This window comes from Rhinolophus ferrumequinum, chromosome 24 (genome assembly GCF_004115265.2).
Source record: "Rhinolophus ferrumequinum isolate MPI-CBG mRhiFer1 chromosome 24, mRhiFer1_v1.p, whole genome shotgun sequence".
Lineage (NCBI taxonomy): Eukaryota > Metazoa > Chordata > Mammalia > Chiroptera > Rhinolophidae > Rhinolophus > Rhinolophus ferrumequinum.
In genome coordinates, this window is record NC_046307.1 from 18,535,820 (window position 1) to 18,543,435 (window position 7,616).

Sequence of the window (7,616 nt, forward strand, 5' to 3'; positions counted from 1 at the left end):
ATTTGCTGATTCATGAACAAAAGACAGTGTACTTTATTTTTAAGTATTTTCTTAGAAGATCACATTCCTAGAAATCACAGAAAGCTGGAAAGACTCTTAAATTACTCAAACTTTAATATGTCATACACAATTTTGTTTGTATAAAAATACAAGTTAAATATAAACATAGAGCAATTATGATTATTTCATTAAAATCTGTTTTATGTGATCTTCCATTACATATAAAAGTTTCTCAGTTCTGTTGCTCATGAAAAGATCAATATCAGATTGAATTGCTATCTATTGGCACAAAGCCCTCCAAAGCTTACTTTAGCATTAATCTTTTACATGGTTAAATGCATTTTCTAATTGGAGATCACTTAAACATTGGAAAACAAGAAAAAAAATTTAAAGCGCAGTATGTTCATAAACCAACACATAATTGGGCTGTAATGTAGTATAGAATACAAAGGAACACAATGAATCTGTACAGTAATCATTATGCATTACATAGTCACACACAGGTGTACACATATGTGCATGCGTGTACACGTGTACACACATGCACACACATTCAGAAAACAAAACCTAATATTCAGCTTTGCATTTTTCTTACTCATTCAAATGAATAGCTTTTTGTCATCTTCCCATTCTTGAAGACAGTATGGAGAAGATCACGACCAAAATTTTCAAGGAATCCTTTTCTTTCCTTAAGTGTAATAAAATTTTTTGTTGGTGTCCTGTGTACAGATAATCAATCCTTTCTGGTCCTTTTTTGGGGATCAACAACTGGGTCCTTCAAAGCATTAATCCCAAAACCGTTAGTGACAACATAACTGTACTTGAAGAAAAAAATTCAAGAGATATTTTAACTTCTGGAGCAAAGCTCCCCCAGAACCAAAATAAAGATTTTCAATACTCTATTTTTGTTTTTTACTTTATATTTTCTACAACCTTTTGTAATTTATTACATCTGCCACCCCCTTGACTAACTCTAAGATAAGATCGCAGCAACTTTTAACTCTTTGACTTCTCAGTAACAGGGAACTTCTTACTTAAAATAGCCAGAATCGTTAGACAGTGTTGAGAGGATTTGAAGAATCACATGTGATTATTACTGGTGCCTCTATACAGTTTGATACTGTTAAATATCTTTGATTCCCCTCCCCCCATTTTCTCATACACATTATAAATGCTATAGCTATCCCGATGACAGATACAGGCACTGATGAAAACTGTTACTGCATATTCAAAAGCATCCTTTTCGTGGTCTTCCCCTCAAGCTGTCATGGTACTGTATTTTGCCACTGGAACAGAACAGCCAGGAACAGGATCTTTTGTTCCATAGTATTTTTTAATGAAAGCAATTCCTGCTATTGTATCTGTTCCATCGAAGTTAACCAAATGAGAAGACATTCCTATGCCAGGAGTCTCTTCAAAAGAGACTCCTCCGTAGCTAAAATCATGTAACTTGTATGCCAGACTATCTAGGTTATTGGAAGTTTCTAACAAATATTTAGCCAATATTTTCTTCTGCTCTCTAGAATGTGTGGCCACTGGGACTGGATACCAGGACTGATCAAGAATAAGGTTCAGTCCAATTTGTAAGCCACTTACACTGTGTTTTCTGCCGTGAAGAGAACACTTCCTCTGGGAATGACAGAGCCCTCAGGAACAGCTTTTACTTCTCTTGGACGATGTTCATCATATTTCTCAACAACATTGTTCCATTGTTTTAATTAAAGACGTCATCTTGGAAAGTTCACTAATCTTTTATTCTGAAATGTCATGTCTCTTCCGGTGTTCATCCCATCTAGTGATTTATTTATTTTTTATTTATTTATTTATTTTTGCTTCAGACATTATCATTTTCATCTCCATAAGTTTGATTTGGGTCTCTTTTATATCTCCCATGCCTGTACTTAACACATTCAATCTTTCTTCCAGCGTGTTGAATATACGGAGCATCTGAAGTGCTGGCAGTGTTTTATTTTTTAACCTGAGTTGTGGATACATGGTGTTTGCTTTACATTATTTTGTGAATTTTACATTTACTGTTTGTGCGCTTTTCTGCATGTGTGTTATATTTAAAAATGAAAAGTTAGATGGTTCAAGAAATCACATCAGCTCCAATTCAAAATATCCAAAGTCCAACCACTTCCACCATTCCTACCCTGATCCAAGCCTCCGTTATTCATTAACTTGTTAAGAGCAAAAATCACCCCACTGGTTCCTTTTTCTGTGAGGCCAACTATAGTCTACTTTCAACTCATATGCTAATGTCACTGTTTTGAAATACAAGTTCAGTCCTGTCATTCCTCTGCTCAAATCCGAATGGCCTCGCATCTCAAAGTCAAAGACATTTAATGGCTTACAAAGCCTTAAATGATCTGGCATCCTCTTGTCTCTCTGACTCCTTTCTTAAAACTTGTTCCTTCTGTGTTAGCCACACTAGCCTCCCTTGCGTTCTTCTAACTTACCTGGCGCTCATCTGCTTCACCGACGTTGCACTTAACATTTTCTCTGCCTAGAACATTCTTCCAACTGATACCCCCATGGCTTATCTCCATCAAATCTGTATTCAGATTTTATCTTCTTGGTAAAACTTTCCTTAGTTTTTTATTTAAATCCATTTCTTTTTACCAGTACCCCCCTACTCCTTTCTCTATTTATGTGTTTATTCTTTGCATAGTGCTTACCACCATCTATCATATTGTATATTTTATGTTCATTTGTTCTTTGTTTGCCTTCCTGAAACTAACCAATAACTCTGTAGGGGAAATGATTTTTATCACTTTTTTTAAAAAAATACATTGCTTGAAGCAATGAATTATGTCAACATCTCTTATGAAATACGTACTCAATAAATATTTGTTGAATGGATACTCTTAACCATTATTCTCTACTTGCAGGTAATTTTTTCTCCTTGAAATTAAAAAAAAATTGTTTATTTCCATTTGTTTAACTTCCATTGTTTATTTCAATGACTTGTACATAATCTGCAATTAATAGATGTTTGTTGAATGAATAACTCCATGCCTAGCTAATGACAATGTGGTCCCGTTATCCTAATGGTTACAGATGGGGAGTAGGAGTATGCACACTGAGGTTCTATTCTTGGCTTTTTCTCTGACTGCATTCAATAGACATGAATATTCATTAGCTGTTTATTTTGAAATATAAATATCACTCATTTAGTAAACATGTTGGTATGGAAAGCCCCGGACAAGCCACTGCAGATTAAAATACAGACCACATTTTCTTCCAAGCTCCCAAAATATGCCTGCAAAATGACATGTGTCCCTGTGTTCTATGGTGGATTGCTAAACCTGCATTTGCATATGCAGATGCCAGGTTCTGCCAACAGATCAGTTAATTGCAAATACAAAGCAGCCACTGAGGACATATTTACTTCTCCTGTGAAGGCCAGTACAGTTGTGTGGACCACAAATGAAATGCATGCTGTTGGATCTGCAAGAATAATTTGGGAGACTGGAAATGATTACCTCTTGGCTGAAATAGATTAGGGAGCTGTTGCTGTCCGTTGTAAAAGCCCCTGCTCTCTCAAACAGGAAATATCGCTTGTTTTCCAGGAAAATATGCTGCTGGTCAGAGAAAACTACCTCTGTGTCTCAACCCCAGCCCATTTGGAATGGCAGTACTCACTCATCTGTCTTTCATTATACCTAGAAGAGTGTTGAATGCCAGAGAGGAGCCACGTGCTCTCACCCCCCAGGGCAGTTTTCTTGGCTCTGGGGCTGGCAGCCTTGAATCTACTCCAGATAGTAAAAGTCTCCCTGAATTACATTGGCTGGCCCAGCAAACAGAACATGTAAGTAGACTGATCAGTGCAGAGCAGAACAGGATTAATATTTCCCGTGTTCTGGGTGTTTCCTGAAAATATTTACGAAATGTTCGAGTAGGCATCTGATCAAGCATCATCATTGTACAGCCCAGAAAGGTGAAGTGACTTGTTCAAAGTCACAGAACTACTTACTAGCAGGGTGGGATTAAACTCCAGGTCCCCTGACTTCTGACACCACGGTCTTGCCACTGTATGACTCTCACAGTCGTGGGCCTCCTTGGTAACCACACTGGCTCTCAAATATTTGCGTTTTTAAAAAGTCACCTGAGGAGCAAATGAAAAACATAGCCTCCCACAGACTTCAATTTGAAAAGTCAGTGATAGAGCCTAGGAATTGTGCTTTAGCGTGTACCCCAGGTGAATCTGATGTAGATGGCATCAGGCTACAACTTGAGAAATTCTGCTACCTGTCAGGATACCACTAGGAAGGATGCATAATATATAGATTAGTAACCCACTGTGAAGCCCAAAGACCTGCATTTAGAATCTCACTGCTTTACCACTTACTGACAATGTACATTTGAACGAGTTCATTAGTCACACTCTCTGAAGCTCAGTATCTTACCTATAAAATGAGAACTCACTGGGCCGTTGTGAGAATTATATAAATACAAGTGTGTGTGTGTGTGTGTGTGTGTGTGTGTGTGTGTGTGTGTGTAGCACAATGTGCCTGGTACATAATAAGTGCTTAATAAATGTTAGCTATTTGTTGTTGATAAAGTGCTTGTCATATACCTTGTACTTTTAAAAATTCATTAAATAGTGGTATTATGATATTTTGAGAGAATAACTAAGTCATTTGCCATATGTAAATATATATACAGAGGGTGCCAAAAAATGTATACACGTTTTAAGAAAGGAAAAAAACTGTATTAAAATTGTAATACAATGAATGACGCCAGCATTCATTTGATTAACACCATCTTTTGAGCAAACGTCATACTACACATTGCTACAGTAAGTCAATTCAACTTCAAAAAGTAATACATAGATAACATCTCTTGAAACATGTACCGCTGATATATATAGTATATATGTATATTTAACATGTATTTGGTTGGTGCAAAAGTAATTGTGGTTTAAAAGATTAAAAATAATTGCAAAATCGCAATTACTTTTACACCAACCTAATAATATATACTATATATAAAAATATAATATAAATCTATTTTCCCTTTGGCTGTATCCCACTCTTCTTCTTGCTTTTCCCTCAGTCCTACCAAGTCTACAACAGAAAGTGCCTGTCTGAGACAGCAAATATGACATCAATGAGATTGTTCATCTATCCTTTAAAAGGTTATTTTCTCTTTCCTTCCAACGGCCTTCAACTAAAATGGCCAATTACATTCAATGAGCCTTGTGAGAACTCACATTTCTGATTGAGAGGATATATGTTTAAGTAATTTAGACATTTCTGCATGTAGATTCCGTCTAGAGGTCTTTTGGTCCAGTGAGCTCATCAAGTGAAGTACAAATATACTCAGGTTGTCATTGTCTCTTACATGTATAAGATTACAGGATACAAATAAAAATCTACCAAGAGATAAAATAAGGGCCTCAAATCATCCGAAATGGTGACTGGAGTGCTACTTGATCACCAATTGTCTAAAATAACTTGATTGCAAAGATTCTGAGGATAGATGGTGGAAAATAAACTCATGTGTGAAGTGACAGCTCTGTCAAGAAAAATGGAGATGGCTGTGAGAGAATTCTGAGTGACTTGGGGGCTGAGTGCTTTAAAAAGCACAGATAGGAATCATACACTCTGTGATTAACTTCAAGTTGTTGTCATTAAAATGAACTGAGAGTGGCAATCAGTTAAGTTGGCTACAGAGATGTATTTTATTATTAAAAATGGCGGTAAACATCACATTCCAGTTGGTGGTGACAGCAGTAGTGAGTCCACTGTTAGCAGCGGTATGATAGGGTCTCTGTTGTTTTTCTTCTAAAAATCTAGATAGATAGCATAGCACACGGGATGAAAGTGGGACCTTGGAGCTGAGGAGACCAAGGTTGAAATCCAGTTTTGTACTTCCTAGCTGCGTGAAGTTGGGCAGGTTGTTTGAAATCTTTATATTTCGGTTTTCTCATTGGTAAAACAAGAATCAATCACTGACCATAAAGGGTTGCTTTTATAATTAAATCAATTTATAGAAATATCTTTAAATTATTTAATATGAAATTAAATTATATAAAGTACCTGAATCATAGGATATGATCAATAAATACTTCCTCCTTCATAGAAGTGTTAGTGGTAATAAAAATGTTGGAAGAAGTTGGGTGTCTTTCTTTTATAACGTAGCCTAATTCTATTTTAATCTGCTGTCCAAACCTAATATTTGGGTATTTGAATAATATCCTACTCAAAAATGAATTTTCCCAATGGCAATGAATAAATGATGAACATATGGGAAACTTCTGTGCTATATTCTCAATTTTTTCTGTAAATCTAAGTGTTCTAAACTATGAAGTCAATTTTTTTAAAGGGAGCGAGATTGTAGGTTGAGCAATCCACTTTATCAAATGCTGAAGAGACACTGAGAAGGAAGTCAGAGGACTAGAAAGAAAGAAAGAATAAAGAGAGAAAGAAAGGAAGAAAATGTCTAAGAGAAGAAAGAGATTCAGGATAGTCCAGGTTACTTTAAACATATGAAGACCAGCAGAATTAACATGCCAGAGCCTATGCAATATAGGAATGTACCTCAGAGCTGTACTTATTTACACATTTGGGGCAATAGAGGCAAAATCTCCATCTGAATCTGCCTAAAAACAAATCATAAATTCCAAACATTTGACTCCAAACATTTTTATTCATCTATGCCAAGACCTTGAGCAGAGTTCATAAAATTACTAAATTGCTGTCGATTTCTTCCAAGTTTGGTAGAATATAAAGAAGTCCGAGGTTCCCAGGAGCAGAAGGAGCCTTCTTGGGTGCTCTTCACCTTTCTTGGATGCCCGGTTGCCCTATTATTCATCCTTCTTGGGAACCATCCAACTTTGCTCACTGGGAGGACCTAATGAGCTTACTCAAGACTGAGGTGTAAGTGACTGATACAGCTTTGTAAATCCTCTTATCAAGGACATATTTTTATAGGATTGAAGAGGAATAACTCTCTAGTTTTACGGTGTCAAACATTAGCAAGTAGATGAGGTATAGCCATCTTTTTGGATAAGCTAATCATATTTTTTAATTGTTTGCTGTATCCATGTAAAAGTCGCATTCATTGAGAAAAATTTGGAATATACAAAAAACCCACATAAATGAAAAGGTATCACCTGTATATGTAACACCCAGACTTAAGGGATTAAGGATTTAGTGCATACATTTTCAAACCTTTTTATAAATAAATAACCATTTCAAACACATGCATAAAAGTTGTATTCCATATACTTATTTGTAAACTGCTCTTATATTTCTACACTTCATTATATTTCCACACCATAATTTTAATAGCTGCAAGATATGACATCATGTAGATGGACCTTACCATTTTTAACCTGTGTTCTATGGTTGGAAAGGTAATTAATTGTTCCTGAGTTTTGGCTTCTAAGAGCTAAATAGAGATTAACATTCTTGTAGATTAAACTTTTTAGAGTTTCATGACGAATTTCTTAAAATTCTAGGTGTAAAATTGCTGGGTCAAATGATATGCAGATTTTTAAGATATAGTGACATATAATCAAGGTTAAAGAAAGTTATTATAGAAGTTAGAGAATGAGCATTTCCCACTACTCTCCCTGTCAAGGGGTATCATTATTTAAAACAATGAAG

The 7,616-nt window shown here is 35.8% G+C and overlaps 1 pseudogene; it reads right to left on the reverse strand.

The window, feature by feature from the left end:
* Positions 1–574: 574 nt before the first annotated feature.
* On the reverse strand, positions 575–1,738 carry LOC117016604 (nicotinamide phosphoribosyltransferase-like; annotated as a pseudogene).
* Positions 1,739–7,616: the final 5,878 nt, after the last annotated feature.